Here is a 21,910-nt window from a genome sequence, read left to right as displayed (position 1 = left end):
GTCACTGTTCTAAATACCATTTCTTTCACAAAATAAGTTTTCATTGCTGTTGAGTTTTTCTGTACTCTCCGTAGACTTGTTCCAAGTGCCAAATCTACGAAAATACTAGATAGGGCGTGGTGTTTGCACTAAGCAGTGCTCCCTCTGGAGTTCTAAGTGTCATGCGTCACGGTCTTCTCTATTTAGTCCACGCACAATTTGTGTGCTAAACAGAGCGCTTGTAAGCTTTTTTTGCATCAGTGAAACATCTTTGTAATAGGAGGAGATAATTTGGGTTTCGAAACTTGTAAGACAAAGTTGGAGAAGTGAACAGACAAAATAACGTCTGTCTACAAAATATTACGAGAAGCAATTCCTTCCTCAGCAGCATAGCAAGTTGAACAGTAAACCTCGCAACATCTAAGCCCAAGAGTAGAGTGGTGTAAAAAACAGAAGTCAACAATGAAAGATTGTTTTACGTTTCATTTTATTCTTTTGAAAAAAATTTATAAGATACGAGAAATTGTTTTTGATGACTGTATTTGTACTATTTAAAACAAAACAAAAATGGCTCTGAGCACTATGGGACTTAACATCTGAAGTCATCAGTCCCCTAGAACTTAGAACTACTTAAACCTAACTAACCTAAGGACATCACACACATCCATGCCCGAGGCAGGATTCGAACCTGAGACCTTAGCGGTCGCGCGGTTCCAGACTGCGGCGCCTAGAACCGCTCGGCCACCCCGGCAGCAAAATATGCTTCAAACTGTAATATATGAGCCGGCCGAAGTGGCCGTGCGGTTAAAGGCGCTGCAGTCTGGAACCGCAAGACCGCTACGGTCGCAGGTTCGAATCCTGCCTCGGGCATGGATGTTTGTGATGTCCTTAGGTTAGTTAGGTGTAACTAGTTCTACGTTCTAGGGGACTAATGACCTCAGCAGTTGAGTCCCATAGTGCTCAGAGCCATTTTTTTGTAATATATGTCGTACAAAATACAAAGTTATGAAGCATAAGCAAAAAATGTATTACCTTACATAATTTTGGTGTTTCACGTCAAAAAAAAAAAAAAAAAAAAGCTGATGTTCTGTCATTAGAAGTAAACACCAAATGTAGCCAGATTGAAAAGCAGATCAATTAATATTATGCAAAGAAATGGGAATAACATAACGGGATATGAAGTGATAGGAACGAGAATTAGTTAAGACACGATAAAAACAGGGTATCTTATAATTAGCCGGCCGCGGTGGTCTCGCGGTTCTAGGCGCGCAGTCCGGAACCGTGCGACTGCTACGGTCGCAGGTTCGAATCCTGCCTCGGGCATGGATGTGCGTGATGTCCTTAGGTTGGTTAGGTTTAAGTAGTTCTAAGTTCTAGGGGACTGATGACCACAGCTGTTAAGTCCCATAGTGCTCAGAGCCATTTTTTTCTTATAATTAGAGGAGTATGCTGTCAAAAAACAAAGTATATCGAGAAACGATGTTTTCCTGATTTTCTTTGAACTTGGATTCACAGTTGCTAAGAATGTTTTGAATGGCTCCAAAACACCTTCAAGTTTCGATGTAGTCCTTTGCTATTATTTGACCAAAGGATCTCGTACGTGCTTCATTTTGTTCGACTTTCGCGTGGATGAGGAAGACAGAAATTTTCTTTCTCTGGATTTAGCTATAGATAAAAGCAAAATACCTGGAACGTATTTGATTCATCACTCAGTATGTAGCAGAGCTTTATTGTATATCTGTGTCCCATCCATCACATTTAAAAGAGTAGTAAGAGTGACTAGCGAAAACCTGGATTCGTCAATATACGTTGTCTTGTTCTTGTTCTTCTTCCGCATAAGGGTCGCTTTGGACCATGCAAAATCAAAACTTCTTGGTGTTCCTTTCAGCCACGTATTCTTTCATGTAAGCTTCCATTACTCCATCTTTTTTTACTGATCTCTTCTTCGTCGAAACCCCGTGTTTAAGTGACTTTTCCCATTGCATCTCAGTCCTACACATTTTGTGATTCTAATTCATTGACGTCTTTTTCTGTTTATGCCAGTTATGTGTAGTAGCCCTATGTTTCAAAAAGTGTGAAATTGATGAATTAGCCTGTTTGGGTACATTCTTTATGTGTCCCATGAACTAGATTTTTCTTGTTGGCAGCATAACCGCGGTTTTAGGGTTTTGAGTGTAGCTTTCTGCATTTCGTGTTGCTGACGTCTTCCATCATTTATTTTCGGTCCTAATCTTGTTCTCCTTCTTAGCGTTTATCCCGCGCTAGCAGGGTTCGCCTGTTGACACATCTGCCTCCACTTTGGTCTGTCAAGAGTATCTTCATAGGTGGCTTTTATGAATTCCTCTTGACACAGACTGCCACGAGGTCGTCGGCCATTCATGTCCAGGTGCATAACTGTTCTTGCCACCGAGCCTGCTTTGCTGCACATGACACGTCCGTACCACCCTAACCAGATTTCGCGCAGTTTGTCTGAGTTGGGCGCAACTCCAAGTCGCCCTCGAATGCCGATGTTTGTTGCATGGTCAGCTCGGCTAAGCCCAATGAACCATCGGAGCATCCGCATTTCCATCACGCGGAGAGCCTGCTCATGCTTCGTTGTCGTTGGGTAACATAACGAATCGTAGACTGCGACTGGGTGTACTACAGTCCTACATACCTTTGACTTAAGGTGTAAAGGCATACGGCTGTCACACAGGACGCCGGTCACCTGGTGCCATTTCATTCGGGCTGTGTCAACACTGGCACGGACGTCCGGTAGACTTTCACCATCACTGTGTGTGAATGAGCCAAGATATTTGAATTGCTCCGCTTTCTACAGGTCTTCTCCACCAAATCTGATGGTCCCATCGGTCTGGCTATCACACTCCATGTATACTGTCTTCTTGACATTCAGTCAGAGGACAAATTAACTAAGCCGTCGATTCCATTGCTGCGTCTGTTCCTGGAGGTTTTCACAGTGTTCGCTTGCCGGTAAAACATCGTCAGAATATAGGAGTGACCAAAGATGGGGCGACTGTAGGTCGTATGTTACAGTGCCCATACAAAGGATAAACAGTGGAGCTGACAGTGGACCGGACGTGGTGGCCGAGCGGTTCTAGGCGCTTCAGTCTGGAACCGCGCGACCATTACGGTCGCAGGTTCGAATCCTGCCACGGGCATGAATGTGTGTGATGACCTTAGGTTAGTTAGGTTTGGGACTGATTACCTCAGATGTTAAGTCCCATAGTGCTCAGAGCCATTTGAACCATTTGAGCTGACAGTGAAAAGGAGGTTCACGATGCACACCGGACATTGCCGGTGAGATTTCGATACAGCAGCTCGACCCATCGGACGTAGGCTTCAAGGACGTTGTGAGATCGTAATGCATGCCAAATAAGCTGGTGTGGTACACTGTCGAATGCCTTTTCCAGATTTAAGAGTGACATATGAATACTCTTGTTGTTCTCAAGATGTTTATGATATATCAACCGAGGGGCATGAATAGAATCTGTGCTTCCACTTCCTTTGATAGTCCTGCATTAATTTGCGGTGACAGAAACAGTTGCACGGAGCTGGTGTCTATAACCCACTCAGATATCTTCATAGTGTGACAAAGCAGTCGAATTAATCGATACTGCGATTATTCGGTTACATTGCCTTTTCCCTTTCAGGTTGGTAGTGTGACTCTAATTGTCCAGACTGCTGGAACCTGATCCTCATCAATGATTCTGTTGAATATGGTATTAAGAATTGTGGCACCTTTGTGGCCAAGGATCTTCCATAATTCAGCTGGGATGTCATCAGCACCAGTAGCCTTCCCATTATTCATCTTCTTGGTCCTAATATTTTCCTAATAATTTTATGGTCTTTTAGTTATAATTGCCATCTTTTACGTTTTGTATCGTGTCTGATTGTCAGTGCGCTTCACTTGATCATTGTTGCGTAGTGTCGATTCTACATTTCCGGAGATGGCATATTATATTATAAATGGTGTTTGTTAACTGAAACGTGGTTTTCATTATCTGAAGTCTAGAGTCTATGGCCTTTTCTTCATAACAAATCGATCTGTCATAAAAGTATTTAAATTCTTTAAACGGAATCATGTATCATTAATATCTTCGGCAATTAGTACAATGTCATTTGCGTAAACTAGAAATAGAATTCTACACAATTGAGTTTGGAGTCTGTGTGTTTGTGCAAATACCCTTCTCTGTTTGCTTGACTGTATTACCAAGATAAAAACATATCTCAGGAATTCGCCCTTTATACCTTGAGCAATATATTCGTTAACAGCGAATCATGATAAATGGTTCAAATGGCTCTGAGCACTATGGGACTTAACATCGATGGTCATCAGTCCCCTAGAACTTAGAACTACTTAAACCTAACTAACCTAAGGACAGCACACAACACCCAGTCATCACGAGGCAGAGAAAATCCCTGACCCCGCCGGAAATCGAACCCGGGAACCCGGGCGCCGGAACGAAAGCGCTAGCGCACGACTACGAGCTGCGGATGACTATATTACCAGGCAACGTATTTTGTACCCAGTATAATGTCTCTTTAAGTTAACAAGCTATTTTCTGTGGAACCTGACAGGATGCTAGTGTAAAATACAGTTGGTTTTCACATATGAAATCCAGCTGAGCATAGGCTTCACCGGAGGGGATGATGGAGTCTTTTTGAGTTTGGGAGTTCAGTCGATCTAGAGCCTTGTGGAATGCAAGATCAGTAAAAATTGTGAACACAGGATTTTTTTCGTTTATTAGCCGGTATGTCATGCAGGACAGAGACTCATAATGGAAAACCAGCGTGCTATAGAAATTATAATATTGCTGATAGCTTATGATATTGTGACCGTCTATAATACATAATGCTGATCCATCTTCACCGCAAAAAATAGTTTTGATTACTCATAGCATCGCTTACTATAGTCAATAATTCATGCTCGGGTGTTGACTGGATCAGCTATAAACATTTAGGCTCTGCAGTTGCTACAAATCACAAGGAGGTGGCATATTACGAACTAGTTACCGACATGTGACATTTAGGGAATAGTAGTACTATTCAGGGAACAGTAGTAGTAGGGAATAGTAGTGTTGTCCTCCGTGATGCCGTGGCGTCGTACGAATACTAACGCACAAAGATGGGCGGAATCCCCACATTTCCAACGATGAGCAGCGAGCAAACCAAATTAAACGCCGTATTTTACCACTTACTGACAGGGAAGCATTTTTCGGCGCACCCCAGCTAACTCTCTTCACTGCTACAATTGAAAAACAGTCGTAATGTTAGTTGAAAACGTCCCTTTTATCCATCACTCAGGATTAATGTTGACACTGCACCTAATAAAACAATAATGAATTTTGTAGGGAGCACATTGTGCTCATGTGGGAGTTACCTAGTTGCTTATAAAACACTAAACTGGTAGCCAAGATCGCAGGAATTCTTTTTATTCCATGATTACCGGTTTCGGCGAAACTAAAGCCGCCATCATCGGATCTAGGGGAGATAGAAAACACTATAAAAGTGGACTTGGATTCCACTTATATAAGATATATACATATAAAAATTTAGTTACATACTTTAGGACACATACAGGTTGCAATATCAAGGCAAACAATGGTGATGTTAATAGTTGCCTATAACACGCAGGCGTTACAAAATTGTAAGTAGCACATAGGCGTCCGAGAGAGATGACATTATAAATGTTAAGTGGCTCCATCACATACAAGCGCAAGCTAGGTACTACTGCAACTCCGGCTCTGTTCTTACACTACAGGCCACGTCGCGAGATGGCGCTAGCAGAAGAGGCGCCAATGAATATCACGGCTCGTGTCGTAACAGGCTCTGCGTGTATGATAACACTGCGTCATTAGGGCTTGTACATAATTCTAGAGATTACTGTATCACGTAAATATATAGAAAACGTATGGAAGCTGAAGACCTACACAATTGTACGTTTGCCTGGTCACATATACGACATATCGAGAAGCAAACGCAAATTTCATGAGAACTGCGAAATTACAAAAATGTACATCTGTCTGGTCCTATACGTAACAAGATACGAACATACATAGATATTTTATGGGATCTACAGGGTTATACACAGCACATCAGTCTGGTGATATATAAAATCTACCGAGAGTATATACAAATTTTAAGAACATTACAGGGTTACACAGTGCATACCCGATTGGTCATATATAAAAATACCAATGAAACCACACCTTGCAAATGAGCGCAGATTTTTCCGGTCATATCAAATACACATCTGCCTGGTTACATATAAAACATACCGAAAAGAAATGCAAATTTTCTGGTATTGCCGAGTTACCCAAGTGCACGTCTATCTGGTCATATATAAAACCTACCAAAAGTCATAGACAAATTTAAGAACACTGCAGGGTTACACAAATGCATATCCGTCTGGTTTTATATAACATACTGATAAAATACACATTGCGTATGAGCCTATGGGTTTTGGTCTTAAGAGCCACTTAATATAAGAGGTACAACTGTGTTGCAGCCTCATTAAATGAACGACAGTCATCTAACAAAACCAACATCAAAAAGTTATGCCACATTATGTCTACTACCATATATACTTACGTAGTTGTAAAACACCCTGTTCTTTGGTGTACGCGGCGATCACCTGACCAAAACGAAGAAAACGTGAAACTGGGGGGGGGGAGGGGGGGGGAGGGGGGGGAGGGGAGGGGGTGCCTATCGCCCTAAAATACTTCATTCTCCGCACATTCATGAAAGAGTTGACTGTGTTTCCATAGTTCACTGTTGCTTCAAAGGGCTCTATAGGACTGCGTCAAAAATACTAAATAGATTATGGTCTGCAGATTTGAGTTGATCGTTAAGCAAAAAGTTAGGGTATTTTTATTGCTATAAAATTAAATGTTTTCTAGTATGTCAAGTTTTTTTCCTTTGGGGGCCCTATGCAAAAACTCTATGTCTTGGCGTATATCTAACACTTTATGCTTAGACGCCCGCATATGGTCTCCAAATGCAGTCTCGTTATGTGCATTTGTGTGTTCTCGAAAACGTATAAAAAACGACCTTCCTGTCTGCCCGACATAGAACCCTTCGCACTCACTGCATCGTAGTTTATAAAACCCTGTGCTTTTGTATTTATCTGCTTGGCTTTCTACAATAGTTCTAAGTTTCGACCGTAGCTTACTTTTTGTAATGAATGCGAACACCACGTTTGACTTACGGAACTGTCGTTCAAACTTATCTGATGTCGGACCAATATAGGTAATAGGGACATATCTTTTCGGATTACTAGATAATTTTTCTTATTTTTATTTCTTTTTACATTCTTATAAGTAACGTCGACAATAGATGGATCGTATCCATTATTATGTGCTATGTTTGCCATTGTTTGCCTTGATGTTGCAACCCGTATGTGTCCTAACGTATGTAACTAAATTTTTATATGCATACAAGTTATATAAGTGGAATCCAAGCCCACTTTTATAGAGTTTTTTTTCCTCCCTAGATCCGATGATGGCGGCTTTGTTTTCGCTGAAACCGGTAATCATGGAATAAAAAGAATTCCTGCGATCTTGGCTACTAGTTTATTGTTTTCCAATAACGAATGCCTATAGCAAGTGTGATTCCAAATTCAAACTAATTTGTTGATAACCAACGCTCTGTTAGATTAGTAGATAATCCCAAGTGTCCCCCGTCCTCATCATCATTTCATCCCCATCTCCGACGCGCAAGTCGCCCAATGTGGCGTCGAATGCAATAAGTACTTGCTCCAGCGGCCGAACTTCCCCGAATGGGGGACTCCCGGCCCACAATGCCGTACGCTCAATTCCCTTTCCATAATCACAAGTGGAAGTAAAGGAAAGCTCCAGTGCAGTATAATAAATGCGTTAGGGACAACACAGGAGACAACTCTGTAGCACAGATAAAGCCCCACTTTCACTTAAATCAGGATCTATAAGGCCATGTGAAATTCCTAACGGAAAAGGTGATAACCAAAGCACTATTTTTTATCATTCTGAACGTAAGAGTTGTTTAGAGTATCTCTTGCAATAGTTCCCCTTGAATGACGCTTTTCTGTCCTGTACACTAAGTAAACTAAGGTTAAAAAAAGAGGCGTTCAGCTTTGTATGTTCAGTCAAAACTAGCACAGAAGTGTTCCACGGGCTTCTTTGAGAGAGTTCGAGTTAGAGAAAGAGAGGCGGTAATTAAAAGGGGCTTTGGGTGAGGAGTTATTTTTATAAAAGATCAATAACCCTTCTCCGCAGGCGTCGGATGGTAGCCACAACGTTGAAACTGTAGAAACACCGAATTAGAAAAATGAGAGAATTTTTTCGTGTCCGGCCGCGTAGGTGAGTAGTAGACGCGGCTGGCTGCCGTGCGGGGGGTCCGGGTTCATTTCCCGATACTGCCTGGGATATTTCCTTGATGGAATGACTGGAACGGGGTGAACTCAGCTTCGTGATGCCAACTGAGGAGCTACTCGAACGACTAGTAGCGGTTACAATCACTGCCACGACCGCGAGAGCGATGTGCTGGCCCCACGCCCCTACATACCGTATCCAATGACGCCACTGCCAGAGGATGACACGGAGGTCGATCGCAACCGATTGGCATGCCTAGGGCCAGAACGCGGAACTTTACTTACTTCGCGATCCTTCTCGCATAACACAAGCGAAATGGTACGAAAGGTAAATTATTTTGGCCCTTGCTGAAATGAACACTCTCTTCCATGCATTTATTATAATCGTCCCTGATACACACACAACAAACACACACCACACACACACACACACACACACACACACACACACACACACACACACACACACACACACGCACGCACACGAAAACATTATATCGTGGTGTAGTAGAGGATACCTGGGAGTGCATGAGATGTGGGACACACTCCCAAGGATATTTCAACTCAGTAAAGACAAGGCAATAACAACTAATCAAACATAAACCCTGGCTTGTAGTTTCCAACAGTTTTTATCTAAGAGTTGCATGACAACCGCAAACTGCTGTTATCCTAGAATAATATGGGTAACTGACGTAGAATATGAAACATCACTAAACAGGGAAAATGTCTACGGGCGTCATAGCCCACGACAAACAATAAACAATTTTAAAACCCTCTTTACATAAATCTTAACAACCACAGAAACAATAAATTGTTTGCTGAGGAAAACTCCAACAGGAACAGGGCACCTTTTCAGGTATAACAACAGAAACAACTCACAAGTGGTTCAAATGGCTCTGAACACTATGGGACTTAACTTCTGAGGTCATCAGTCCCCTAGAACTTAGAACTACTTAAACCTAACTAACCCAAGGACATCACACACATCCATGCCCGAGGCAGGATTCGAACCTGCGACCGTAGCGGTCGCGCGGTTCTAGAATGAAGCGCCTAGAACCGGTCGGCCACTCAGGCCGGCACTGTCTACATCAACAGCTCACACTACCTCTGCACAGGAAACACGATACGTAAACATTCACCATGAAAACACTGCAGAGTGTGTAGAAACCAGAACACATATAACCCCAAACAGTAATTACATACAAGAAGATAAACAGTGTCATAAATCTCTTATTTTTAGAAAATACTGTCACTATAGGTGGATTACGCTTAATATCAAATGGCAGAAAGAACTGCAGGAAAATTAAACCCGTGGTTATTTCGGGGTGCACAGGCACCCACTTAGATATACACTCCTTGCCAGTACCTCAAGTGCGTCCAAAACAAGAAAACCAATGTTCAATAAGTTGTGCTCCAGTGGTAAACACGGAACAGATAACATGGCCGTCCAAACAATGGGAGAGCCCTTAACGTTCGATTCTGTAGTATATCCGGTTGCAGGACACTTTCACATGTTCACATCTTTCAGCAGTACGGAAGAAACCACCGCCCTCTAACTAGATTCAGTACTCACTCGCCGACAATCAGACTTCACACGGACCAAAACCAACCCTCTCCCCACAGCGACGTGAGCTTAAACAACCGAAAAGCAATCAAAGTGGAAAACCGCGGCCACGCGATACAGAGTCGATCGCAGAGATCTTACATGAATACAGAGAAGCGACTGGCGCCAACGGCACTAAGTATCAGCGCAATTAGCGGGTCAGCCAATCTCGATGAACGTTTAACGAGTCTGTTAAAGACAGAATGCCTCAAAGTATGTCTTGTTCACCTAGTATTTATTTAATCGTATGGATGGAGCCCCCCCCCCCCCCAATCGGGCAGATCGTTCACCGCGCGCCGGTCTTTCAATTTGACGCTATTTCGGTGACCTGCAGTCGATGAGGATGATATGATGACGACAGCACAACACCCAGTCCCTGGACGGAGAAAATACACTGACCCAGTCGGCAATCGAACCAGGGCCCAGAGGATTGACAATCCGTCACGCTGACCATTCAGCTACCGGGGCTCGCCTAGTGATAAAACTGTATACTTTTGTATCAACGTGGTTCGTATAATGCAACTACATAAAAGGTTATTTTTGTTGTGCTATACGCCACTCGCTTCTTTTTATTTGTGAAGCATATTCAGTGGCCGGTAATATGGTTTGTTTGCGTGCAAAAAACTTGCTTCATAATAATTACAGGTTTGTTAGTGCAGACCAGAATTTTGTTATTGTTTTGTTGTTGGGTGAGAAACAATATTTTGTAACACAGGTTTCGTGTCGTTAAAATAATATTTCTTTCTGATTGTTATTTGTGGTTATATTAGTTAATACCTGCCGTCCTGGAATGGTTTGTATACCCAGAGTGACAGATTTTCGACGTTTTACGAGCAATTACGAGTCAACACCTCACCTCGAGTGATCACTGAGTCTCGGTTTGGTTTGGTTACTGTATATTGTGTTGCTAAATGACACTCTGTGCTTTTCGTTCTTTCGTTGTTTCTGTTGTTGTGTTTGTGTGTATTTTAATGTTCTTTGGTTTTTCTTCTGTATGTGTGTGTGTGTGTGTGTGTGTGTGTGTGTGTGTGTGTGTGTATGTGCGCGCGCGCGCATGTGCAACATCTTTGCTTATTTTATTTAGTCTGAGTACATTATACATCTCTCTCTGTTATAAGTTCTTATTGGTTCAGTGTCGGCAAGTGAGAGTCATCACATTATGTGACGTGATGCTGGAATCTAGGAGCAGAGGATCACTCTCAATACGACCCAAAAACTTTCTGAGATCAGCATCAGAATTCCTAGAACTGATACCTTCAGCATCAATTTTTCCGTAAACGCCGACGTCGGCTGCCGCTGCTCACGCAGTTGTACTCGTTATATTTCGCTAACATCAGCATTCCCGGAATGATGACATCATCGCAACTAGACAACAGCATCATGGTGATGACATCAACATGTCACTGCCCTGTGGGAGTCCACCCATACCCCGCCGCTGGCATTCATATGCGGCGTAGTAAGAAGCAGAGTTAAAAAGAGATGAGGTGAGCTACTTCGACACTGCCGCGTGAGTGATTTCATGGCGTATTCTGCAAAAATAAAATAAAAAATTGTGATAACGTGAGCCATTTAGACATTATGCTGTGTGTGAAACCCACAAAGATATTAATCCTCTAAGCGAACTCTGGTGGCCCATTTTCCCATAATAACGGCTTCCCTATCTAACAGCAAAGTACTGGACATATTCTGTAAGCAGTCCAAAAATACTGAGATTGTGTAATGCGATTACGCTAAGTATTTGGATGCTGGGAATTTGCATTAGCTATCACGTATGTTAGAGTATTTGTTCGACATAATACGTCCATTAGGCAGCTCGCATTTTTGCTGTTTCTGCCCGTATACTCGTAAATTTCTACTAAGTCGATGACTACTAAAAGCGTTGACTAAGTATAGATTTTTAATGGAGCATTTGTTAATGGTTTGTGCGATTTGATGACTGGCTATGCGTTGAAGACTTTTTGTGCTGAACTTTGAGTTCTTCTACACGGAAATCGATTCGCCAGCCACGCTACTGGGGTCAAATACTTGCTGTAAACTCATGACCCGGTAAGATGATTATATTGGGAAACATGTTACCCTAACGTGCAGATGTCTTTGCTAGTGTTAAGAACAGGGATACAGATATAGTAAGAGGAGTGCAAAGAATATCTATACATGTGTAGTGTCCTGTCTTGCTGGCAGACATTTCTTCCTCAAATTAATGCCTATGTCCCTGCTCAGTGCTTCATGGGTTATTTTGATGCCTAGGTAGCGGAATTCGTTAACTTCTTTTACTTCATGATCACTAATACTGATGTTAGGTTTTTAGCTGTTCTCGTTTCTGCTACTCCTCATTACTTCTTCGATCTACTCTCATCTACATTATGTAGTTATTAGACTGTTCATTCCATTCAACACATCCAGTAATTCTTCCTCACTTTCACTGAGGACAGCAATGTCTTCATGGAAACTTACACTTCGCTTTCAATTTTAACTCCAATCTTAACACCGAGCTAGGTGGCGCAGTGGTTAGCACGCTGTACTCGCATTCGGGAGGGTGGCGGTTCAATCCCGTGTCCGGCCATCCTGATTTAGGTTTTCCGTGATTTCCCTAAATCGCTCCAGGCAAATGCCGGGATGGTTCCTTTGAAAGGGCACGGCTGATTTCCTTCCCCGTCCTTCCCTAACCCGATGAGAGCGATGACCTTGCAGTTTGGTCTCTTCCCCCAAGCAACCCAAACCCAGTCAATCTTAAACCTTTATTTTATTTCCAGCAATGCTTTTCCGAAGAACAGATTGAATAGCAGGTGTGAAAGGCTGCATCTCTCTTGGTTCTTGTACGAGGTGCATTCAAGTTCTAAGGCCTCCGATTTTTTTTCTCCGGACTGGAAAGAGATAGAAACATGCGCATTGTTTTAAAATTAGGCCGTGTTCATTGTCAATACGTCCCAGAGATGGCAGCACCGTATGGCAGATGGAATTTTACCGCCAGCGGCGAGAATGAGAACTGTTTTAAATACTTAAAATGGCGACGTTTTCCTTACTTGAATAGCGTGCAATCATTCGTTTTCTGAATTTGCGTGGTGTGAAACCAATTGAAATTCATCGACAGTTGAAGGAGACATGTGGTGATGGAGTTATGGATGTGTCGAAAGTGCGTTTGTGGGTGCGACAGTTTAATGAAGGCAGAACATCGTGTGACAACAAACCGAAACAACCTCGGGCTCGCACAAGCCGGTCTGACGATATGATCGAGAAAGTGGAGAGAATTGTTTTGGGGGATCGTCGAATGACTGTTGAACAGATCGCCTCCAGAGTTGGCATTTCTGTGGGTTCTGCGCACACAATCCTGCATGACGACCTGAAAATGCGAAAAGTGTCATCCAGGTGGGTGCCACGAATGCTGACGGACGACCACACGGCTGACCGTGTGGCATGTTGCCGAGCAATGTTGACGCGCAACGACAGCATGAATGGGACTTTCCTTTCGTCGGTTGTGACAATGGATGAGACGTGGATACCATTTTTCAATCCAGAAACAAAGCGCCAGTCAGCTCAATGGAAGCACACAGATTCACCGCCACCAAAAAAATTTCGGGTAACCGCCAGTGCTGAAAAAATGATGGTGTCCACGTTCTGGAACAGCGAGGGCGTAATCTTTACCCATTGCGTTCCAAAGGGCACTACGGTAACAGGTGCATCCTACGAAAATGTTTTGAAGAACAAATTCCTTCCTGCACTGCAACAAAACGTCCGGGAAGGGCTGCGCGTGTGCTGTTTCACCAAGACAATGCACCCGCACATCGAGCTAACGTTACGCAACAGTTTCTTCGTGATAACAACTTTGAAGTGATTCCTCATTCTCCCTACTCACCTGACCTGGCTCCTAGTGACTTTTGGCTTTTTCCAACAATGAAAGACACTCTTCGTGGCCGCACATTCACCAGCCGTGCTGCTATTGCCTCAGCGATTTTCCAGTGGTCAAAACAGACTCCTAAAGAAGCCTTCGCCGCTGCCATGGAATCATGGCGTCAGCGTTGTGAAAAATGTGTACGTGTGCAGGGCGATTACGCCGAGAAGTAACGCCAGTTTCATCGATTTCGGGTGGGTATTTAATTAGAAAAAAAATCGGAGGCCTTAGAACTTGAATGCACCTCGTACATATTATAAATTACACATCTTTCACTTTAGTTTATCGCTATCTTTCTCAGAATTTCCAGCATCTTGCACCATTTGACACTGACGAACGCTTTTCCGAATCTCTCGATTTTTCAACGGTTTCGCTTCCATCATCAACCGTTTCGTCAAACCTCCCTCTCTTGTGTCTTTACTTTTCCTAAAGGCGAACTGATCGTCACCTAACAAGTCTTTAAGTTTCTTTTCCATTTTTCTTTGTATTACTCCTGACAGTAACTTAGGTGCATGATCTGTTAAGCTGATTGTGCGACAATTTGCTCACTTGTCGGTTCTTGCAATGTTTGGAACTGTGTCGATGATGTTTGACCGAAAATCTGATGGTATATCCCCAGTTCTGAGCATTCTACACACCAACGTGAATAGTCGTTTTGCTGCCATTTCCACTCATGATTTATAAATTCCGTTGGAATGTTATCTATCCCTTCTGCCTTTTTTGATCTTACGTCTTCCAAAGTTCTTTTAAGTTATGACTCTGATACCGGAGAGCCTATCTCATCCCTATCGATTTCGGCTTCTTCATCTATCACGTCTTCAGACAAGACATCCACTCATATAGCCGGTCAATGTACTCTCCCCATCTATCCAGTCTCGCCTCGGCAGTGCACTCCCACAGCACACTTAATGTTAGCGCCATTTTTTTATAATTTCACCGAAGGTTGTTTTGACTTTTCTACAAGCTGAATCAGGTTTCTTCACATTTTTCATGTAATTTCTTCATATAGTCATTTCACTTTAGCTTCCCTGCACTTTCCATTTATTTAATTCGTAAGTGACTTGCATATCCGCATTTCTGAATTTCCCTCAAAATTCTTCACTGCCTTCTTTCATCGATCAGCTGAATTATTTCTTACCTTCCTCTCAGCTATGTTTCCAACTTCTATGCTGGCTGTTTTAAGATATGTACATTCCTCTTCAACTGAACTACCTACAGAGCTAGTCATTGTCGCAATATCTACAGCCTCAGAGAATTTCAAGCGTATGCCTTCATTCCTTAGTTCTTTTCCGTATCCCACTTCTTTGCACATTGATTCTTCCTGACTAGTATCTTAAACTTCAGCCTATTCATCAACATCACTAAATTGTGATTTGTGTCCGCATCTGTTCCTGGATACGCATTACAGTCCAATATCTGATTTCGGAACTTCTACTTGACCATATTGTAATCTAATTGAAATCTTCCCGTACATCCGGACCTATTACAAGTATACTTTCTCCTCTTGTGCGTCTTGAAGAGTTTTCGCTATTACGAACTGAAATTTATTGCAGAACTGAATAAGTCTTTGCCGGCCGGTGTGGCCGAGCGGTTCTAGGCAATTCAGTCTGGAACCGCGCGACCGCTACGGTCGCATGTTCGAATCCTGCTTCGGTCATGGATGTGTGTGATGTCCTTAGGTTAGTTAGGTTTAAGTAGTTCTAAGTTCAAGGGGACTGATGACCTCAGATGTTAAGTCCCATACTGCTCAGAGCCATTTGAACCATTTTTTTTGAATAAGTCTTTCTCCTGTTTCATTACCATTACCAAGCATATACATTCCTGTCAGCCAGTCTTCTATACCTCCATCTACAACCACATATCGTGCCCCGTGACTTTTAGATTTTCATGTCCTTTTACGTACTGAATTATCCGTTCAACATCCTCATATAGCCGACTTTCTCTGGATTCTGATGAGAACAACCCTATCACTGAACTGTTCGCAGTAACTCACTCTCTGTCCTGCCTTCCTTTTCATTATTAATCCTACTCGCGTTATATACTTCATTTCACTGATCCTCACTAAATCACATTGCATTTCCCCTTTTTTTTCTACTTTCCCTACCATGTTCAAACGTCTGACATCCCACTCGTCGACCAGTCAGTGTGCTGAGGAGACTTAACCTCTTAGCTGTTAATGACTTATAAGCTGATTATATGACCATGACCTTGCTTTCCGATGTGTTAGGTTAGTGCTCCAACATTACAACAGTTAAGTGTATATGTGTAAATGTGCTAGAGTTCCACCCCATTATGCTAATGTCAGTAGGCAATTGTAAAATACGCACGATTGCACGTCATGTTCCATCGAATCTGTAATTATTTGCCACCTGCATAAAACGTTTCTGATACTTGTTGTGTGTGTTACGCATGAAGTACGGGATCTGTTCGTCAGCTTGCGCTGGAGTAAAAGACGTGGGGTATAATTATCAGTTGACAATATTATGAAAGTCTATTTCTTTCTACTGAGTTCGCAGCTTGTGGTCTTGTGTGTGCTGCATCTGGATCACGGGGTCCCGGCTTCGATTCCCGGCCGGGTTGAGGATTTTCTGTGCCCAGGCCCTGGGTGTTTGTGTTGTCCTCATCATTTCATCGTCATCATTCGTGACTGTGGCTAGACTGGACTGTGCAAAAAAAATGGACTGTGTAAAAAACTGGGCCTTTGTACGGGCGCTGATGACCACGCAGTTGAGTGCCGCACAAACCAGTCATCATAATCATCATCATCTTTCTACCGTGGAGATAGTAAACCAGCCCAGTGTTTACGCACACATTGTCTGAACAGCTATCAGACTGAAATGCTCGCTAATGCTCCACGCATGTCGCTATACTTCGTTTTTTTTTTTTATGTGGATTATAATGCAACGGCATCACAACAGTATATTACGAATTACTAATCTACATTTCGCATCTGGTAGTTCAGTTCGACAGTATGCGTGTGACGTCTGTGCGCACGGAGCTGTGACTGCTCGAACCTTGAGTTGAATAAGCGACTGCTGTCGGTTTGCTGTTTACACGCACGTACGGTTAGAAGACGTCCACTGCTTACGGAATAAAAAGCATGTGTAGGATACCGAACTGGTAGAATGCATAACCATGGACAGCATCAGTGCATTGTCCTCAAGTGCTCAATGAGTACATAACGTTTCAGGCACAGCTTATTGTAGGCATTCCGATTCGGGCAAACTATTTCATTCTCATCTAAATGTCCCAATATTTAAAATTTATTAGGTTTTGCGAATCGCTAATCTGAAATGAAAACGCGTTGGGTCACGACATGTGCCAATCACGTTCAGTATCTCACACACGTCATCAAGGCTAGTGACGTCTCTATGCGCGTGAGACGAGTTGAGTCAGAAGGTGGACGCAGCACATCGATAAATGCACTCAGTATGGAGCTGAAGAGCTGCGTGACATCTTGGTGGTGTACAGTCTCTCTACATAAGTTTACAGATACACGTTAGGATGTGGTGCTGGCACGTATATTGATGCAATGCGCTCGTTATTCCGGTATTCAGGGAGAAATTGGAATATAAAATGACGTTTCTTTCTTTGCATCTGGAAGGCCATCGACGGTGGGTAGCTCAGCTGGCAGTTTTTGACGGGCGAGATGATCACGCAGACGAAAACACATATACCATGTATTTGTTGGCGGTTTCATGTGACAGGGAGAACTACGTTATAGATCCGTGGAACTTCTTTTGCAATAGGTGTAGCTTTACAGCGTGAGAATGTAAAAGACTGGAGCTGGTCACGCTTTGTAGTGCTTACAGACAAAGCATCGACTCTTTGGTGGTAGTAATAGTTTGTCATTCCTTCTAGAGCACATTATAGCGGCGTCGGTGCTCCTAATTGTGTCAAAGGGAGGCATGCAATTACTCAAAAGGAGATGCGTTTCCCCAACGCCAGGCAGTTAATTCCACCAATTTCTTTCCTCTTGCATTTTGAACTGTTCCACCACCTTTTACTGGTGGTCACGCATGACAAGGCTGCCGTGGACACAATAACGTAATCTTCGATGCACCCACAGTGGTGTAGTACAATATCTTACCATACGTGTGGGGGAAGTACTTTAGTTATAAATAGAATCTGAAGACCCAGGAAAATTGATCAACCATATGCTGCAAGACGTGGTAGACAGTGATAAACAGTGTAACGATTTCCTAGTTAAATAACTGATACTGTAGACAAGCAGATAATATATTGCGTTTGACAGACTGGTTCTTTTTTCTTTCTAGGAAATAACATGGATCGACAGTATCACCGTAAAAGGAACAGACCGTGTCTCCTGACGTGTTAATATAACAATTGCGTTATGGTTTACGCATGTAGTAGGCACAATGTTCGTCTCGCTAAGTTCGGGATTTTAAAAGAATTTGGTCAATGCTTTTAGCGATCATCGACTTGGCAGAAAAACATGAGTATAGGGACAGCAACATGCCAGCAGCCTAGTAGAGATATTACGTTGAACAAACATTCTAACACATTTATTCGCTAATGCATATTCACAGAGCCCAAATAGTTCATGTAAATCTGTTACGCAGTCTCAGTATTTTTGGAGTTCTTACCGAAATGTTCACTATTTTTCTGTTACGTAAGCCATTAATTAAGGTAAAATGGGCTAACATTTTTCTATGTTCCGTCACACACAATTCACCTGGAGGAGGCGAGAATTGACACGCACCGCAATGTAAACATACGTCAAGTTACCATTAATTTATTTTTTCAGAATATTCTATGACGTCACATGCACTGCAATGTTGAAGTTGACATTATTTTAACACTGCTTCTCACTGCAGTGCATGTGGATTCCAGCGGTTAAGTAACCATTACTGCACAGTACTTGAATAGTATCGATGTAATTGCACATCCACATGAATGGATGTAGGCTCTGGCTCATCGTACTGCATCTGTAGCAGCAATTTGAGTAGCAGTTCGTACCACAATGGCAAACAAGGTGTTATAAATCTGTTACTTCAAGAACAGCTACGAGCCACATGCTTTGTTGTGTGCATTGAACTGATCCCAAACCACCGCCATTTGCGACTTCAGTGGCGTCAAGCGAACGCTCATTGGAGGAACAGGGTGGAGATCTGTTGTCTTTTCTGGTGAAAGACGGTTCTTCTTGGGCATCAATATTCAATTCAGCTGTATCTTTGGTCCTTTATTACTCTACCACTACATGTGATACCTGATTAAAATATTAGAGCAGAAAAGCTCGAAATCATTTTTTCCTAACATTCGTTGTCTGTCGAGCCCCCACTTCATCAGCGCATGCCCGAGGCGTCCATAGGCAAGCTGTTTACTTTCTTTCCGTCAGTATGACAGAGCACATGGCTCCATATAGATTGGAGAACCGATCACTATGATAGGTTTTGTTTTGGACTCATCCACTATTTTGTAATTTGGTAGTTTTTCATCCATGACAAAGCGTCTTTTAGAGATGTTTTGTATTTGACAGACAACGAATGTCGGGAAAATATTTCGAGCTTTTCCGCTCTAATGTTTTTATCATATATCACCCGAAGATGTGGCTTTAACGCCACGAAACCGGTACAGCAGTAAAGGACCAAAATACAACTGAAGCGATTATTAATACCCAAGATGAATACATGTACATCTCCATGGTTACTCTGCAGTTCACACTTAAGTGCCTGGCAGAGGGTTCATCGAACCATTTTCATACTACTTCTCTACCATTCCACTCTCGAATGTCGTGTGGGAGGAAGGAACACTTAAATCTTTCCGTTCGAGCTCTGATTTCTCTTATTTTATTATGATGATCATTTCTTCCTACGTCGGTGGGTGTCATCAAAATATTGGTGATTGAAATTTCGTAAATAGATCTCGCTGCAAAGAAAACCACCTTTGTTTCAGTGTCAGCTACCCCAACTTTGGTATTTAATTCCGATGCAATTTTTGTGTTTCACCGTCAAAGTGAAGGTCCAAGGAATACAGTAAACCTGAAGTGAAGCATCGGAATCAAAAACTGGTCTCACAGGAAAGGCTCAAAACGTAGACGGTAAGAAGACTCAGTCTTCTTGTACTTAAGTCGGCATTGTGCCTTTTGTTTTTAATTCCGATGCAAATTTTGTGTTTCATCGTTAAAGTGAAGGTCCAAGGGATACAGTAAACCTGAAGTGAAGCATCGAAATCTGAAACTGGACTCACAGGAAAGGCTCAAAACATAGACGGTAAGAAGACTCAGTCTTCGTGTACTTAAGTCGCCATTGTGCCTTTTGTATTTAATTCCGATGCAATTTCTGTGTTTCAAAGTCAAAGTGAAGGTCCAAGGGATACAATAAACCTGAAGTGAAGCATCCGAATCTAAAACCGGCCTCACAGGAAAGGCTCAAAACATAGTCAGTAAGAAGACTCAGTCTTCTTGTACTTAAGTCGGAATTGTGCCTTTTGTATTTAATTCCGATGCAATTTTTGTGTTTCACCGTCACAGCGAAGGTCCAAGGGATACAATAAACCTGAAGTGAAGCATCGGAAACTAAAACTGGTGACACAGGAAAGGCTCAAGTCATAGACAGTAAGAGCACTCAGTCTTCTTGTACTTAAGTCGGCATTGTGCCTTTTGTATCTAATTCCGATGCAATTTCTGTGTATCATCGTCGAAGTGAAGGTCCAAGGGATACAGTAAACCTGAAGTGAAGCATCGAAATCTGAAACTGGTGACACAGGAAAGGCTCAAAATATAGACAGTAAGAAGCCTCAGTCTTCTTGTACTTAAGTCGGCATTGTGCCCTTGGTATTTAATTTCGATGCAATTTCTGTGTTCATCGTCAATGTGAAGGTCCAAGGGATACAGTAAACCTGAAGTGAAGCATCGGAATCTAAAACTGGTGACACAGGAAAGGCTCAAATCATTGACGGTAAGAAGACTCAGTCTTCTTGTACTTACGTCGGCATTGTGAATTTTGTATTTAATTCCGATGCAATTTTTGTGTTTCATCGTCAAAGTGAAGGTCCAAGGAATACAGTAAACCTGAAGTGAAGCATCGGAATCAAAAACTGGTCTCACAGGAAAGGCTCAAAACGTAGACGGTAAGAAGACTCAGTATTGTTGTACTTAAGTCGGCATTGGGCCCGTTGTATTTACTTCCGATGCAATTTTTGTGTTTCATCGTCAAAGCGAAGGTCCAAGGGATACAGTAAACCTGAAGTCAAGCATCGGAATCAGAGGCACTCTCACCACTATTACGCGACAACACGAAACTAGCTGCCCTTCTTTACACTTTTTCGATGTCCTCCGTCAATCCTACCTGATAAGGATCCCTCACTGCGCAACAGTATTCCAGCAGAGGACGGACAAGTGTAATTAGGCTGTCTCTTTAGTGGGTTTGTCGCATCTTCTAAGTGTTCTGTCAACAAAGCGCAGTCTTTGTTTCGCCTTCCCCACAATATAATCTATGTGGTCTTTCCAATTTAACTCATAGCTATGGCTGCCCCACGTACAAGGTTGTCTGCAAAAGCCGGTTCTGCGTCGGTGCCATTGGTGGCCGAGTGTTGGTTAGAAGAAGGCCAGTTGAGGGCCTGCAGCTAACCTGTCTGCGTGCTGGGTACACTGAACCTACGCCTGGGGTTATGGTCTGGGGTGCGATTTCTTACGACAGAAGGAGCATTCCTGTGGATTTTCCAGGCTCCCTGAATGCAAATTTGCGCGTCAGTCTGGTGATGCGACCTGTTATGGTGCGTTAGTGAACAGAATTCCAGGGAGTGTTTACCGACAGCTGGCCGCGGTGGCCGTGCGGTTCTAGGCGCTCGGTCCGGAATCGCGTGACTGCTACGGTCGCAGGTTCGAATCCTGCCTCGGGCATGGACGTATGTGATGTCCTTAGGTTAGTTAGGTTTAAGTAGTTCTAAGTTCTAGGGGACTGATGACCACACATGTTAAGTCCCATTGTGCTCAGAGCCATTTGAACCATTTTTGTTTACCGTCAGGATAACGATCGCTGTTGCAGCCCAGCACGATCGATCCCCACACAATCGAGCACATATGGGACGCCATCGTACGACAACTCCAGCGTCATCCACAACCAGCGGT

This window comes from Schistocerca cancellata, chromosome 9 (genome assembly GCF_023864275.1).
Source record: "Schistocerca cancellata isolate TAMUIC-IGC-003103 chromosome 9, iqSchCanc2.1, whole genome shotgun sequence".
Lineage (NCBI taxonomy): Eukaryota > Metazoa > Arthropoda > Insecta > Orthoptera > Acrididae > Schistocerca > Schistocerca cancellata.
Note: the sequence above shows the minus strand (reverse complement) of the source record.